We start from the raw sequence: 17,377 nt of genomic DNA, 5'->3' as shown, positions 1-17,377 counted from the left end.
CGTTTAGGATTGGGTCTTAAGAACGCCAATCATCACTTCTCCAGCCACTCACTCTTCAAGGGTGGGGTGTAGTCCCGGCATCCCATCCCCTATTGGTATGGCCGAGAAGAGGAGGGCGGGGAGGCCGGCTTAGGTCGCCCAATGGGCGTCGTGGCGTGTGGGGAAGGCGGAGCCGAGGCGCTTGGCAGCTGCCCAATCAGCGTCCTTGTTTGTGTGGTGCCGCCGCCGCCGGTGCAGCCGCCGCCGCCGCCGCTGCCCCCGTCTGTACCGCAGTGTCTGCTCCGCCCGCCCGCCCCGGTCCGGCCCGCCCCCCTCCCCCACCCCCGCCCCCGGTCCCGTCAGCGGGGTCCGGAACCCACTGTGCTGTCGCCTCTTCCTTTTTCGACGCCGCCGCCGCCGCCGCTTGAGGAGGCGAGCTAGCCGGGAGTTACACCGCCACCGCCAGGTGAGGAGCTTTGGCCTAGGCCGGCCTGGCCGCCCGCCCGCCCGGGGGCGGTGAGGAGCGAGGAAGGGAGGCTGGGAGGAGGCGGTGGTGGCGGAGGTGGGGGAAGGGAAAGGTGGAGGGGCGGGGGGAGGGGAAGCGCCCGCGAGCCGACGCCCGCCCGCGCGCCCCCGCCTTGCGTCCCCCTCCCCCCACCCCGGCACCGCGCGCCCCCGCCTCGCGCTCCCCCTTCACCTCATCCCCTCCCCCGGCTCCTCGCGCGCGCGCCCCGGTCTTTCACTTCGGCCTCGCGCGCCCCCAGCTCGTGTCCCTTCATTTCTTCTCCTTTTACTCTTTCTCCCCTTCCTCGCGCCCCGTTTCCCCCGCCTTCCCCGCTTTCACTCACTGCCTCATGCCCGCCATGCTCCCCTCTTTTCCTCTCTAACGAGCCCCCCCTTAACTCTATCCACCCCCAGTGGTGCCCTCAGGGTGCGGGGGCCGCTCCCTACTCTCAGTTTTGTGTTTGCCGGCGGTTGGGACAAATGGGGGATCCTTACGGGTGAAGGAAGCACAGGATAATTATCTTGATTTAGGCAGAGGAATCAGGAGCGCAGAATCTTACCCTTTTATTTCATCGTGCACCGTTCCCTCGTCCTCCCGTAGAAGGGAATTGTCTTCGTCTGTGTGGGTACTTCTCTAGCAACTAAACCACCGCTTTCTTCAGCTGAGCTTCTGGGACCCACTGGATTTGTATCCTAGTTCAGTGCCTGAGGGTCAATGGAGTCAGAACTTACCCTTCCCTAAACCAAACCCAGACTTAGAGTAGTTTTTGCCTCTCTGAGCTAAATTACACTAAGGAGCTAGCCACTCCTGTGAGTGCAGAGGTTTGGGTGCCATTCGCCAGCCCAGGACAGCTTTCCCCCTCACAAAGATATGGTAGCCTCTTTGGGTTCTTCCCCAGCATCAACTTCTCTCCAGACACAAGATGTTAGTTCATAGGGCTGGCACTGAAGTGGAGATGGAGGCATTGCTGGTGGGTGGGAGGCATGCGGCTGCTAACTGAGCTAGCTAGCACGCTTTTTTTCTGCTGTCATCTGGAGAATCAGGTAGCCTTCCGAGAACCAGTTTTTTCGTTTCTGATAAACGATTATTTAGAGGGCTTGTGTGTGTGTGTGTGCGAAGAGAGCTGGGAGATACTTAATATTAGTGTATTTCAGCAAAGGAAAAGAGCAGTGCTTTCAGGCCAGACTGCAACAGAGAGATCTGGACTTGGAGCACAAGTAAAGGCAGGTTTAGCAGATCTGTGTTAGGAGAAGAGCTGATGCTTTTGAGTTTTTAAAACATTTCTCTCTGAAAATTTTTAGTTATTTTTTTTGAATAGACAATGCAGGCATAGAATCAAAGTGAAAAGAAATCTTCTCACCTGTTTCCTCCAGCCATCCAGTCCTCCTCCCAGTGCAGATGACTCCTGATTGTTTTCTTGCAGCAGCATGGAGTCTATATGTTGTTTTCTGTATGTTAGAGATTAACTTATTTGGGAGTTTAGTGCTAACTGTATTGCTCTTTCTTTGATACACTGAACTAAACTCTTCCTTGAGGTCTGATAACCACTTGGATTCATATTTTTGGTGCTGAATCAGTCTTGATGGAATATTGTCCTAGAGTAGCATTTCCATTGGTGCTTGGTTGGGAAGGAGGCTACTTCTGGAGCTGCTAAAGGTGGTGCCATGGAGGGGCTCTGTGTATTTTGAGGGAAAACCCACACCTGTTGGAAATGGTGCTTTTTTGGTGACTGATATCCAGTCTCTGACTGTTTTGGAATGGATTGGGTCAAGGATAGTCTTTCCTTGGGCTTTTTCCTTGGATAGGCTATATAAATAAGGAGTTAATGGGAATAACTGATCTGGTAGTACTGTCTTCAGTTTTTTTATTTTTATTTTTTTATTAAGTTATAGTCAGTTTACAGCGTTGTGTCTATTTCCAGCGTAGAGCACAATTTTTCAGTTATGCATGAACATACATATATTCATTGTCACATTCTTTTTCTCTGTGAGCTACCACAATATCTTGTATATATTTCCCTGTGCTATACAGTATAATCTTGTTTATCTTTTCTACATATGCCTGTCAGTATCTACAAATTTCGAATTCCCAGTCTGTCCCTTCCCACCCCCCTCCCCTCTTGTCTTCAGTTTTAAGAAGAGTATAATTTTTAGTCTAGTGGCAGTGATAGTCATGGTAAGGAATGAAGTAGATAAGTATTAATCAACGGGAATCAGAACACTGGACCTTTAGGCTGAGTAACCCAGTTTGAGAGGAGGTGAGGCTTATGGACTTTTGTCCTGCCTGTTCCTTGCTTGAGAACATTTTGAATGAGGTGAGAGTGATTTGTAGCTGACAGCAGCATCCATCTTTATGGCACTGTGGTTTGCCTTCCCTGACTGTGTGTGATGTCTGTTAACTTCCTGTTTAGAGGCGGTCTGAATAGAGGCTGCATTCAAATACTTGTCTAGGAACAATGTTAACCAGGTTCCCTGATCAGCACTTGAGATCTAAGTTCTGGCAGTAACTCTTACAGCAGTGTTTAGCATAAGGCCACAGAGTGGAGAAGGGAGGGAAATGTGAGAAATTTGTTCTGATTCTTATAGTCTTAAAGTGCATTCAAAAGCCTGTGTGCTGCTCAGCCCCCCTTGTTTTTTCCCTTGGCTGGGCCTAGCCAGACCTCCAGGTTGGGTTTTGATCAGAAAACAGCAGTGTGGAAGAAGAGTCAATGTGTCAATTATAGTATCCTAATCATATGCTGGGGCCTCTGGATTCATCCTAGCTTTAAGCATTATCATGTATGTTGTATGTAAACCAGGCCTCTTGTTTCAACTTACTGATTCTTACTTCCTTATCGCCCCTACCCACCAAGCTGGAGATGCATGTATAGGGGAACAGCAGTTGTGCTGTCCTGGTTTCTAGACTGTGGAGCATATTCCATGTTAGCCACCCCATTGAGAGTCATGCTGACAAGCAGCCCCTCAGCTCAGAATGATCATATTGTTTAGCTCATTGAGAAAAACCAAACCAGCTTTGGTTGATTGAAGCAATTGCTAGAGAAATTGTAAGATTTGAGCCATAACTGGAACCAAAGGACTTTTTTCTCCAGACCCTGTGCAGTGCTTAGGCATGTATCCTAATGTATTAAGACATAATAGCCAGGCATTTTCTGAGACAGTTTAGAGAGGAACAGGAAAAAAAGACACACACTCAGATTGACTATAAATCTAGTGGTGGCATAAAGCTGTCCACCTCTTGCTCAGGAAAAATCCAACCTATCAGGCAGTGCCACACAAAGTCCTGCATTGGCTAGAGCTGGGAAAAGATACATAAGGAAGTTCAGTTTCTGTTGAAAAGAGCTGGCTTTTGAGGGAAGAGCTTCTATTAGGCATATTGTTGGTTTTACCTTCAGTAATCCCTGTGATGCTTTTTCTGTAGGTACTGGTTAGGGATTTTGGCGGCTCCAGAGTCCATGAAGCAGAGAGCCTCCCATGTTCGAATTGTAGTGTTGAAAGCCTCTGAAGAGTAGATTTGATTTGAATGCTCCCTCCTCATGTTCCATCTTTTACTTTTTCTTTTATGATTATATGAAATATTTCTATACTGTTTGAGTTTATCTAGTAGGAAAGGAGTGATCCAGGGTCATTAGGGTTTCACCAGTCTGATGTACTTCTTAGGTGGTATCTCAGTAATGTGTGGTGTCTCCCTGAAAATCCACTCATCTTTGCCATTCCCTTAAGTTGCCATCAACTGGCAAGAAGCTATCAAGAGTTTTGGGTTACAGTATCAGAAGCAACGGATGAATAAGAACAAATATTTTGTTGCTTTTGAGGTATGAAATGGTCAAATCCCAGACATCAAAGAGACATAGTCAATGCAGAAGCTTCTTGGACAGCATGTGAACTTAATTGTTATTAATACTAACCAGTAAACTCTTAATGAAAATGCCAGTACTTCAATATTTCTGAGTCATTCTCTTGTTTCTTTTCACATCTGGCTAATGTACATTTTAAAAAATAATTCAGGTTACCATTGAACCTGAAAATCTTGCCATAAACCTCCTGATAAAGCTTTCTTGATCTTGTCTCATTTTAGGGGAAGATGGAATTTGTAATCTCCCGAAATAAAGGCTGGAATGTTAGGATTTAGATTAGACATTAGGATTAGTAAATTCGCATTATGGTCGTGAGGGATTCGAAATGTTAACCAGACAGGTTGTGCATCTCTTACCTAGAAGGTATTTATAAAGTTAGCTTTTTGATAGTATTTAAATTCAGACTTTTGGGAAGGGGGAGTTTGTGGGCTAATAAGTGGCAAACTGGAATAGCAGAACACAGGTATAGAGAGTCTAGAAATTCTGGGTCAAATTCTAGCTTTTCTGTATTAGATATATGACTTTGGTAAGCCTCCTAATTTTTTAACTCTCATTTCTTGCACAGTAAAAGCTAGTCTTTACAGTGGACTCTAAGGTCTATCATGGTTTGCCCTTCCTCATCCGTTCTCTTTTTGATCTTCTGTCATCCTCCCTTTTGCTGACTCCATTCCAGCCACATTGACTTGTTCCTCAAATGCATCAGTCCTTTATCTTAGGACCTTTGCGCTCGTTACTCCCACTAGTGGGAAATAGCTGAGTTTTCCCACAGAGATAATACATATGACCAATTTTCATACCTTTTTCAATCAAGTCTTTGCTTAAATGTCACCTTTTCAGTGAGACCATATTCTACCCCTATTTCAAATTGCACGTTCAGCTTCCACCCCTCGCTCCTAATCCTTTTCTGTTTTTTTTTCCTTTTTTATAGTACTTACAACTTTCTAACATACTTATTTGTTACATTCATTGCTTATTGGTTCCCCTGGTATAAGATCTATGAAGGCATGAATTTATTATGGTGTTTTGTTTAATGCCTAGTACAGTGTCTGGCATATAGTTAATATTCAGTAAATATTTCTTGATCAAATAGGAATTATAACTTTTTCTAACCTCATGTTTGTTTATAACAAAACTATGAAATGTGGTAAGTGTGATACAGGATCTTAAAATGTCTTTTGAACTTTGAAACATTAGACAAATAATGATGGTAAAACGATTGCCTTCCCATTGAAATGGTAAATAATACTTGATTATTGGAAAAAAGTTTAAATATATTCGCATATATTATCACGTCTCTCCTAAATTCCAGCCCTCTTTGTTTCCAGTTGTCTACTGTGTGCTAGACATATCCATCTCTGTCTTCCATTGGTACCTGACACTCAACATCATCATCTATTCCTCTTTCGTGAGTCATTGAGTCACCTAAGCCAGAAATGTGAGGATCACTGTCAATTCTCTCTCTTATCCATTATTTTCTAAATATTTCTGAATCTTTACCTTTTCCTATATCTCTGTTACTGGTCTCCTAATTCCGGATCACAACAACTCTTATTTCAAATACTGCCGCAATCTTGTAACAGGTGTCTCTGTTTTTAGTGTTACCCCCCCTTTTTTTTTTTTGAGAATAGAAAAGGAGTTTATTAGGTCACACTGCCATAGACAACAGCGGGCTACACAGAAGAGAGGTGCCTGTGTGAGCCTAGTCTTATTCCCTTTTAAACTCTCAATCATACTGTCTTCAAAGTAGTCTAACTTAGAGATCTGTTTATTCTGCTTCCCCTTCTCAAAAGTATTCAATAGTTTCAGATCATTTAAAGGTAAAATTTAAACTCTGCATAGTATCAAAGGCACTTTATAATCTTGGCCTTTGCCTTTCTAGCCAATCTTACTTTTCTCCCTTACAGTTTATATATGAGTAAATACAGTTCTTTTGGTGCCCAGATCAGCTTTCAAATCTCCTGTCAAGTTTTCCTTTCTCTGGGAAGTCTCCTTTGACTTGCCCAAAGAGACTGAGATATGCTTTCTAATTTGATCTCACTCTGTTTTATAAATATCACTTGTCTCCCCTCAGTGGACTGTCAAAACATTCTAAAATAAAGAGGTACGATGTCTTTTTACTATTATGTCTCCAGTACCTAGCATGGTGCCTGTCACCTAAAAGATTTTTTCAAATATAAATAATTCTGTGGGTTGAGAAAATGCTGCATACATTTAGAAGATGCCCCTTTTGTTCTGAGGTCAAAAGAACAAGGGTGGAGTCTTGGTTCCATTTATCTGTGTGACCTTGGTTGAGTCACTTGAAGTCTCTAAGCTGTAGTTTCCTCAATTAGAAATGAGGATCAATAGCTGCCTTATCTATTTCACTAGGTCTCTATGTCAGTCAAATGAGATTATGCATGTAAAGATACTTCATAAACTGTAAAGCACTGTACAGATGTTATTATGTGCTGACACAAGCTGAACTTTCTCACAACTCATTTTTTTCTTGTTTATATTGATGTAAGGCCCTTTCTTTCTGTCATTGAAACCATAAATACTCGACAGCATGTGTTTTCTTCATATCCATTTTCATCAGTGGATGTAGTATGCTCCTGAATATCATCTTAAATGTGGCAAGTTTAAAAGGCTATCCTAGCAGTCCAGTGGATTAAAAAGGTTGTAAAATCCTGAGAGTTTATACTTCTCAAGGAGTACTTCAGTCAGGAATTCTGTAATTTTTTTTCTCAGATTAAAAAAATTGCATTTCTGCAGCTTTTGGGACTTGAAGGGAATTTTTAAAATGTAAATATAAACTCATTTGTTGAGCACTTTCTTTGTGTAAGGCTTTGTGCTATTTTAATTCTTACAGTAACTCTGTGAGGAACATGCTATAATCATTTTACAGATAAAAAAGCTCAATTCTCAGGGAGGTTGTCTTTTGCTGGAATCTCAAAGATTAATAATAAAAGTAGTGAATCCAGTATTTGCACAACTGTGCCTGACTCCAAAAGTTGTGATCTTACCATTCTCCTAACGCTTCTCATAGGGTTTTGTTTTGCCTTAAAAAAAATTTTTTTCCCCTCAATGTTAATAGGTCTTATATGAAAAAAGTTACATGGTCAAATTCAAATACAGTTTTGGAAAATTGTGGGTTAAATTAACACAGATTTGTTAACAGTGTAACTTCCCAGAGCCTTACATGTCTAAATAAACATTGTACATTAGGAGTGGTAAAAGAATGGCTGAACGATGCAGAGCTTCTGAAAATTATTTGACCATGAAAGAGCATCTTAAGGTACTAGTGATCTCACTGAATACTTTGAGAAGACAGTACTGCACTTTGCTGTTATGCTTCCCAGTAGTTCCTCTGTGGGTTAAATATTTTTTAAAGGGTTGTCATTCTTGAATGAGGGAATTAACTGCTTTTGTGTGCTGGTTTTCCAGAGAACAAGTATGGTAGTGTTAGGCCAGATATTTTTTAGAAACTTCACTGGTATGGAGGCTGCAGTTTTTCCCCCCATGAATCTTATAAGGCAAATGGCACAGCTCATCCAGCTTGGCCTTCACCTTCAATGAGTTCCCAGGAGGATAACTGTAACTGAGCTGCTGCCCCCACCTTCTTTCATCTAATGTGCTAAAAAGTAGGAGAGTAAGGTTTCAACTTTGTGATTGAGTGGAATCTCTGAGCCAGGAGCAAGAAATTCTTTCTGTAAAGATAGTTGTATCACACTAAGAAATCTGTAAAGCCTACGATTCTTTCTCTTCTGTGAGGCATGCAGACAGACCTGGAGATCAGAGGCGAGAAGGAACAAAGTCCTTTAAAGGTGATATGTTGGTATTGAAATTAAAACTTTGAGAAACTTGTCTTACGTTGTTTAAAGGCATAAAGGTTACCTAACTGGTGTTCACCACTGAATTACAAACTTTTATCCCATGGTTTGAGCTACCAGTGAAAAATACTGAAAATATTTCCCCAATAGGATAACATTTTTTGGAGGGAGGGGCAGTTTTCTAACCACTCTAAATAACATTTATAAGGCTAGATTGATGTGCTGCTATCAACGAGATTAGCAGTTGGTCATGCCTGTTGCTACTGCCCTGGACAAATTGGCTAGAAGACCCTATATTAGGTTCTGTCGGAAATTTGATGTGAATAGCATGACACTCTTCCCATGTACTAGTGTTTGGCTTTTAATAAGTGTCCATGAATAAATTATTATGTTACTCTGGTGCCATTCTTTTCTCATTTTATGATTCATTAATAAAGAATGCTCATTTCTTTAGCTGAGTGAATTGTGAATTTGAAAGTTTTGCTTCCTTAGAGTATTTTAAATCTAGATATTTTGTGCCAAGTGAATGGAAACTAGAATATGGGTCTTATTGCACTAAAATCCAGTCCTAAATTTTCATTAGCCTGCATTTTTAACTCTTCACCTTCTGCTTGAGAGCTATTTCCCAGTTGAGTTCTGTATAATGCATTAATATTGAACTGAAAGCTTTCAAGGAACATGGGTGACCGGAAAAGAATCTTTTGCAGCTGTGTTTGCAGTGGACAGAAACATCTTAAAAAGGGCAGTTGCATCTTTGAAAAACCTTGAGAATTCAGTGGAGTAAGATCTCTGTAGCTTAAATAGTGGTGTAAAAGTTTGTCTGAGATCTAATAACTACTATACATAGAGTTACCACCTCTTATTAACTGTTTTGCTTGTTGTATTTGTACTACCAAAGCCTTGATGTATATCTGGTATTAAATTGTACATTCCCAATTTTGTCAAAGATAGAGTGGTAGATGTCTCGGAAGAGTATATCCAAGGTTAGAATCTGAGCAGTCTTCATTTCCAAATTGAATCTTCTATTCTGGCAGGCTGAATACCTGATCATATTCACAGGAAGGAGTAAAATACAATATGATTTTTTTGTGTGTACAAACAAAAGTTGTATCAAAAAATAAAACTTGAAAGTGTGTAGTTATGAGTGACTTCTGTGCTGTCTTCTGGATTCAGTTGTGTTGAGAGTGTGAAAAGGACTGTATAAGGGACACTTTTATGGTACAGAGAGGTTATTAGAGGAGGACAGTTGAGATTTTTACTCATTGTTTTATAGCTGTAGGGATTAACTGAAGAAGCCTTTAGATGTGGTCATTTTAATTTTGTTGTTATTGGGGCTGTTTAGCACACCTTGCATGTGTTGCCTAGACTGTGCCACATTAGCTTTTACTGGTTGTTGTGAAAGCGTTGCACTTCCTCATGCACTCTCTCTCTCTCTCTCTTGCTCTCTCTCAGAACCAGCCATTCTCAATGTTATGCATAAATTGAATTCTGGTGTCTGGATATGAGAAAATAGTCTAGTATTGGTACTAATTTTAGGGGGCATTATTCATGTAATTAGTTGAAACCGTTCCTTCTTTGGTAAAACTGGAATAATTTTTGGTCTCTGTGAAGAATATAGCTCTGCAGTCGGAAAGTCCTGGGTTCAGATTTCTACTCTACCACTTACTAGTTGTAAGACCTTTAACTTAACTTCTCTGTGCCTGGCAGATAGTAACAATTCAGTAAGCGTTAGACATTTTTACAAAAGATAATGGTAAACCTAGCACATCGTTTGTGTGTGTGTAAAATGTATATAACTTAAATTTACCATTTTAATCATTTTTAGGTGTACAGTTTAGTGGCATTAAGTACATTCACATTGTTGAGCAGCCATCACCACTACCCATTTCCAGAACGTTTTTATCTTCCCCAAATGAAACTGTGTCCCATTAAAAAATAATTCCCCATTATTCCTCCCCCTAGCACCTTGCAACGACCATTCTACTTTCTGTTTCTGAGAATCTGACCACTCTAGGTACCTCATATAAGTGAAATCATACAATATTTGTCCTTTTGTCATTTCAGTTTAGCATGATGCCTTCAAGATTCATCCATGTTGTAGCACGTGTCAACATTTCATTCCTTTTAAAGGCTGAATAATATTCCAGTTTTTGTATATCTGTTCATCTGTCAATGGATGTTTGGGTTGTTTCTACCTTTTGGCTATTGTGAATAATGCTACTATGAACATGAGTGTACAGATATCTGTTTGAATCCCTGCTTTCAGTTTTTTTTGGGTATATACCCAGAATTGGAATTGTTGGATCATATGGCAATTCTGTGTTAAATTTTTTTGAGGAACTGCCATACTGTTTTCTACAGTGACTGTACTGTTTACATTTCCACCAGTGATGTAGGAGGATTCCAGTTTCTCTGCATCCTTACCAATACTTGCTATTTTCTGTTTGTTTGTTTTTTTTTTAATTTTTGTTTTTATAAAAGCCATCCTCACTGCTGTGAAGTAGTTGTATCTCATTGTGGTTTTGATTTGCTTTTCTCTCATGATTAGTGATTTTGAGTATCTTTTTTATTGCTTATTGGTCATTTGTATGTCTTCTGTGGAGAAGTGTCTGTTCAAGTCCTTGCCCATTTTTTAAATTGGGTTGTTTGTTTTTTTATTGTTGAGTAGTAGGAGTTCTTTATACTGGATATTAATCTTATGTCAGGTAAATGACTTGCAAATATTTTCTCCCATTTTGTGGGTTATTTTTCTTCACTCTGTTGATAGTGTCCTTTGATGCACAAAAGTTTTTATATTTGATGAGATCCAGCTTACTTTTTCTTTTGTTGACTATATTTTTGGTGTCATATTCAAGAAATTATTGTCAACTCCAATGTCGTGAAGCTTTTGCCCATTTCCTTCTAAGAGTTTTATAGTGTTAGTTCTTATATTTAGGTCTCTGATCCATTTTGAGTTAATTTTTGTATATGCTGTAAGGTAGAGGTCCAGTTTTATTCTTTGGCATATGGATTTCCAGTTTTTCCAGCACCAGTTGTTGAAAAGACAGTCTTTTCTCCATTGAATGGTCTTGACACCCTTGTTGATGATCATTTGACCACATATGCAGAGGTTTGTTTCTGGAGTCTCTATTCTGTCCCATTGATTTCTATGTCTGTCTTTATGTCAGTACCACACTGTTTTGATAACTGTAACTTTGTAGTAAAATTTTCAAGTCAGGAAGTGTAAGTCTTCTGACTCCTCTTTTTCAAGATTGTTTTGGCTATTTGGGATTCCTTGAGATACTGTATGACTTTTAGGCTAGGTTTTTTTGTTCACATCCTTTTTTGTATTGAGCTAAACAATATAAAATTAAACTGAATGGGATCCTCTTCCTACAATATGGCAGCTGATTCCTGTCATAGGGTTTTTAAAAAATTTTTTTTAATTAAAAAAAATCAGGATATGTGGTGAAAAGTTTCTCATTTCTCACCTGCCTAGTTTTAAGCCCCATCACTGTTACTCCTTTCTTTTCTGTCATTTCAGTTTCTTTATATATATGCAAGCAAGTGTGAATTTATTTTTAGTTTTACTTCTTTTTACGTAGAAGATAGCATAGTTTTCTGCATCTTCCTTTTTTTTGTTTAATTATAGAGGATACTTTTTTCAAATCTGTACGTAGAGAATTTACTTATTCTTTAAATGAGAATTTTAAGGGTGAAAAATTTTTCATGAATATCAGAACTTCATTGGGAAAGAATATTTGAATTTATGGCTGTATACCTTTTCTGTTGCCTACAAGTCTTGCTTTTTAATGACTTTCATTGCTATTTTTCTCTTGGTATTGAATAAACATAATTTGAGCACCACCTAAACTTAATTTAGGAATGCTGATTACCTAGTTCATAAAATCTGTTTTATAATTTCACCTATAGTCCTAAATCCCAAATTATGTCAGAAAATCCAAGGCTCTGATCAGTGACATAGGGTTATTTTTCCAGTTCCTGGAGTATAGGCTTCAAGTAGTTTTCTCTATTCTAGAATAGTTCAGTCTAGGAAAATAACAGTTAATCAATCACTCTGATAAAGAGAAAACTTGAGTTTCTTTTCTTATGTGTCAGAGCTCTATTTGCTTTGTAACCACCTAAATCCACTGGTTGTGGGGAACTGAAAAAGCCTGACCATCATTCATATATTCGTATGAACATTTGTTGTACATCTACTATGTAAAAGACATACACACAGGTGGTGTAGATTATATAAAGGTAAGTGATACAACGTTATTCCTCAAGAAGATAAATAGTCCAGAAGAAGACATGTATTAAAATTAACTATAATACTAGATATAGTATGTTTATAAATTAAGTAACAAACGTATTAGGAAGAACATATCAGCACCTTTTACAACTTGGGTCTAAAGTGTGGGTTAAAATTACCAAATCCTGAAAATTCTACTTTTAGAACCTCTCTTTATTCCATCTATTTGTGTCTATCCCAACTTCTGTTGTTTTCGTTTTAGCCATTGTGATTGCTTGCCCATATCTATTTAATACTTTGGACATGTTTTTAATAATAACTAATACTTACCGGGCTTTTCTATGTGTGGGCACTATTTTAAGCGCTTCACATTGATTAACTTGTTTAATCTTCACAATACTCTAAAGGTAGATACTGTTAATCACTCCTATTTTATGAATGAAAAAAAACTGAGGTGCAAAGAGATTAAGTAATTTGCCTAAGGTCACATATCTAGCAGGTAAAATTGCTGGGATACAAAATCAGGAAGTCTGACTCTTAAGCTGAAATTCTTGAGCGTTATGCTGTATTCTTCCTGTGTGTGTGTGTGTGTGTGTGTGTGTGTGTGTGAATTACACACTATGTCATTGTTTTAGTGTCTGTAACATTTCATTGTATAGATATACTTTAATTTACTTAATATATTCTCTCTGAGGAACATTAGGATGTTTCCAGTTTTTGTGTGTGTGTGTACTGTCATAACCAGGGTTCCAGTGAAACGTCTTACGTACACCTTTGTACATTTTAGTATATCTATAGGTAAAATTCCTAAAAATACAGTTACTGAAACAGAAGAGCATGCACATTTAAAATTTCATTACATATTATTAAATTATCCTCCACTAATTTGTACCAATTTACATTCACACCAACAGGCTCTGAGAATTTCTAAAACAACTCAATTTAAATCTAAGTTAGAGGGGGGAAGGTATAGCTCAAGTGGTAGAGCACATGCTCAACATCCATGAGGTCCTGGGTTTGATCCCCAGTACCTCCTCTAAAAATAGAAATAAACATAATTACCTCCTCCCCAGACAAAAAAATTTACAAAAAAAATTTTAATTTGAGGAAAGTAATATGGCTGGACAGTGATGAGTACCATCTTCAGGTAACTTTGTTGAGCTCCCAGTAGGCAGAGGCAGAGAGCCAAACACTGCCATGTTGGCAGGGTCATACTGTTTTCAGGAAATGGGGATGTTAAGATGAATAAGACCAAATGCCTTGTACAACTTAGATTTCCTTCTGACTAGTTGTGCTCCTCAATGAGTCACTTACTCATCTTCCCCCTCATCCCATTTCTTTGCTTTTAGGGTGAAGGTGCTTTGTTTTATTCAATAGATTTAAATTTTGTTTTGTGAACTTAGAATTTATTCGTAGGCCTTCACCTGCCCAGAGTAGGGTTAGAGTAGAGGAATTACCTTTATTGGTACCATGACCTCACATACATTCTGTTATCCCATATTCAGGACACTGTCAGAAGTAAAATGAAAACAGACTTAGTTTTTGTAAATATCCTTAAGGAGTGACAGGAAATTTGACTAATTCAAGGGTAAGAGATGTTCAAAGTTACCATCTCCTTTGGGATTAAAAGAACATTGGAGACTGTTTCATAGATTAATTGTTGGTGGTGATGATGTCTTATTTAATTCCTATTCAGGAAGTCTTCCCTTTTATTTCCAAGGAGCAAAAAAACTTGTCTTCTGGGCCTGTTAATATCAGTTCTGTTAAGTTTTGGATTCACTATGATATTTCCTTCTGTTGATTGACCAAAAGATTTAGATCCATTGCTGATCTTTATCTTCCTTATTGCTTGACACTAGTTTTTGGAAGTGGTTTCTTCACTGGTTTTCCTCACTGGTTTGAGGAAAAGAAACCGGAAGCTTCAGTTGTTGTATCAGTACTACCTGTTTATAGCATAAGCCTGAATGAAAGCAACTGTGAAGGGGATTCTAATTTTAAAATGTTGAAAGCTTAATGATTGTGATATTTGAAGCGAAATTTATTCCTGGAGTTCTCTTTTATCTCTTTTAGCTTGACAAGAAACATCTCTAAACAAACCTTAGTGAAGGGGGAAACATTTCTCTTCCATTTACTTATATAAATGGGTTTTTTTCCCTTCACTTTCTTCCATATTTTAGATAAAATTAGGTTAGTGCCACTTTTGAGACTTCACTTGGGACAGAGATAATATTAAAGAGAAAGTGCTAGTGTCCATCAGAGTAAACTTGATGGAGGGAAGAATTTTACCTAATTCATTGTTGTAACCTTTGCACCTAGAGCAGCAGTGCCTGCCATGTAATAGGTGATTAATTTGTTGAGTGAACAGAAAATAGAAAAATTATGATATCTCATAGTTGGCATTTTGTATACCATTTAAGATGAATGATCTAGTTATATATGTCATCTTGGATAAATATCAAAGGTAATGTTAAGAAAAAGTAAGTTGCAAAGTGATACACATACGTCTATGAGGTATAATACCATAAAAATCTTAAACTTGCAAAACAATATAATACTTTTTATATAGATATAGCAGTACACACAAAAGTACAAAAAAAGAAATGGCAGAGATAAGCACCAAACCTAGCGTAGTGATTACGTTTGAGAAAAGGAAGAGGGAAATAGGATTGGAATAGTCAGAGAGCTTCCATTTTATTTGTAATGTTATGTTTCTTTTCTTTTTTAAAATATTTTTTAATTTGACAGTCTATAGTTGTTTCTTTTTTTTAACTTTTATTTTTCTTACTCTTTTTTTTCTTTCTTTTTAAAGCCCAATATTTTATCCTTTTTTTTTTTTTTTGGAGGGGGAGGTAATTAGGTTTTGTTTTATTTACTTACTTACTTACTTATCTATCTATCTATCTATCTATCTACTTATTTAATGGAGGTACTTGGGATTGAACCCAGGACCTTGTGCATGCTGAGTACACACTCTACCACTGAGCTATACCCTCCCCTCTATAGTGTTATATTTCTAAAGCTAGGTAATAAGGTGTTGTTTGTTATATTATTCTCTACACTTTTTTGTAAATTTGAAATTAAATAAACTAAATGAGAGGGTATAGATCAGAGGTCAGCATACTTAAGGGCTGATAAGCCAAATTTTGCTACCTGTTTTTGTCCAGCCTATGAACGAAGAATTATGAGTGCTTTTTACAGTTTTAAATGGTTGGAAAAAATCAAAAGGTGGATATTTTGTGGTACGCACAAATTACGCAAAATTCTGATTTTGGTGTCCATAAATAAAGTTTCATTGGAAATAACCACACTCCTGCTTTTTTTTTTTTTTAATTCTTGCTTATGTTTGTCAGCAATTCTTTTTTTTTCTGGCTAGGGGAGGTAATTAGGTTTATTTCTTTATTTATTCTTAGAGGAGGTACTGGGGATTGAACCCAGAACCTCATGCATGCTAAGCATGTGCTCTATCACTTGAGTTATACCCTCCCCTCACCACATTCATTCTTTACATGGCTGCTTTCACACTCCTACAACATCAGAGTTACTACTCACAGCAAAGATTAGGCCCCCAAAGCCTAAGATATTTATTGCCTGTCCCTTTACAGAAAAAAGCCAATCTATGGTATAGGTGAATTCTAGTCCTAGATTAATGATGGTATAACTGAGCAAATGAGCTGTTATTTGGTGAGTACTTATAATAAGTTGGAGGTAGTTATCCCCAGATTGTATCTTTTGAAAGAACATTTTAATCAAAGAAAAGTCATCCAGATACTGACTTTTATGGAAGTTTTTAAATAGTTGCCCCATAGTAGTCTTCATCTTGTTGAATAAGTCTAAAGTTAATGCATTTTCCCCCTTTGAATCACTCCTTAAGTTGCTTGTTATTAAAATTCCTGATTGTCATTTAATCTTGAATATTTGACAGGTTGTATTTTTTTTGTTTTTGTTTTTAATTTTTTTGTTTAATGGAGGTACTGGGAATTGAATCCAGGGCCTGGTGCATATTAACCATGCACTCTACCACTGAGCTATTCCCACCCACCCCCATCCTGAGTTTTAAATACCTACTAGAGCTTTGTGATTTGGGATTGGTGTTTTGGTAGCTTATTGTTTCTTATTTCCAAGAATTTTCAGCAAAGAAGCAGCATTTTAAAGGAATGTAATATTTAAATATGCAAACATAACAAAGTCACTGAAGTAAGGGCATCTTATTCAGCAATCCTTCTTTTAGTTTTAAATGTATTAAACTTTGGCCAAGTGCTTAGTTTTGGGAACTTAACCTATACAGCAGGTGTAGTGATTTGAATCCATTACAGTACAGTTGATATTTTTTAAAGATGTAGTGCTGAATCCCCAAAGAAGAAACTGTTCTAAGGCACATACTTAGACTTCAGAGCAACGTGATGTAATTTTGATTATTTGTAGAAAAATAATGACTTAATAATAGTCAGTATTTCCCTGAGAGGCACTGATTTTTCTTTTGCACTCTGTTGTGTAGTCTGAGACATTTAGCATCAAAAGTCAAGTAATCCTATTTGAGGTAACTGTATTTGGTTCACATTCTCCCCAGGTTACATAAGATTATTGTGCGCTTATATTAGAAGAAACGGAAAAGACAAAATGAGATGATTTGAGTGTTCTTCATCTTTTCTTCCTTATAAAGTGTTTTAAGAGATTTTAGTTTTCAAAGCCATAGCTACAGTATTTTTTTTTTGTTGAAGTATAGTTGATTTACAGTGTTACGTTAATTTCTGGTGTACAGCATAGTGATTTAGTTATACATATATATATATATTCTTTTTCATACTTTTCATTATAGTCAATTATAGGATGTTGAGTATAGTTCCCTGTAGTATACAGTTGGACCTTGTTGTTTATTTTATATATAGTAGTATCTTATGATATTTTTTAATTAATTGGAAATGTTTGATTAACCATTATTTCTTTTTTAAAAGACCCTTCAAAAAAGAGTCTTAATATAGTTACTTTGGATATAAAAA

The 17,377-nt window shown here is 37.9% G+C and overlaps 1 protein-coding gene across 1 annotated transcript in view; it reads left to right on the top strand.

Moving 5' to 3' along the window:
* The first annotated feature begins 295 nt into the window (after nucleotides 1–295).
* GATAD2B (GATA zinc finger domain containing 2B) overlaps nucleotides 296–17,377 on the top strand; it is a 67,923-nt gene continuing 50,841 nt past the window's right edge. The window contains exon 1 of the mRNA XM_031436247.2: nucleotides 296–445. The gene's annotated coding sequence lies outside the window, so the exon portion shown is untranslated. The remainder of the gene's footprint in view (nucleotides 446–17,377) is intronic.

Source organism: Camelus dromedarius, chromosome 23 (genome assembly GCF_036321535.1).
Source record: "Camelus dromedarius isolate mCamDro1 chromosome 23, mCamDro1.pat, whole genome shotgun sequence".
Taxonomy (NCBI): Eukaryota; Metazoa; Chordata; class Mammalia; order Artiodactyla; family Camelidae; genus Camelus; species Camelus dromedarius.
The sequence above is the reverse complement of the archived record's forward strand: the minus strand, read 5'-3'. Positions and strand labels throughout refer to the sequence as shown.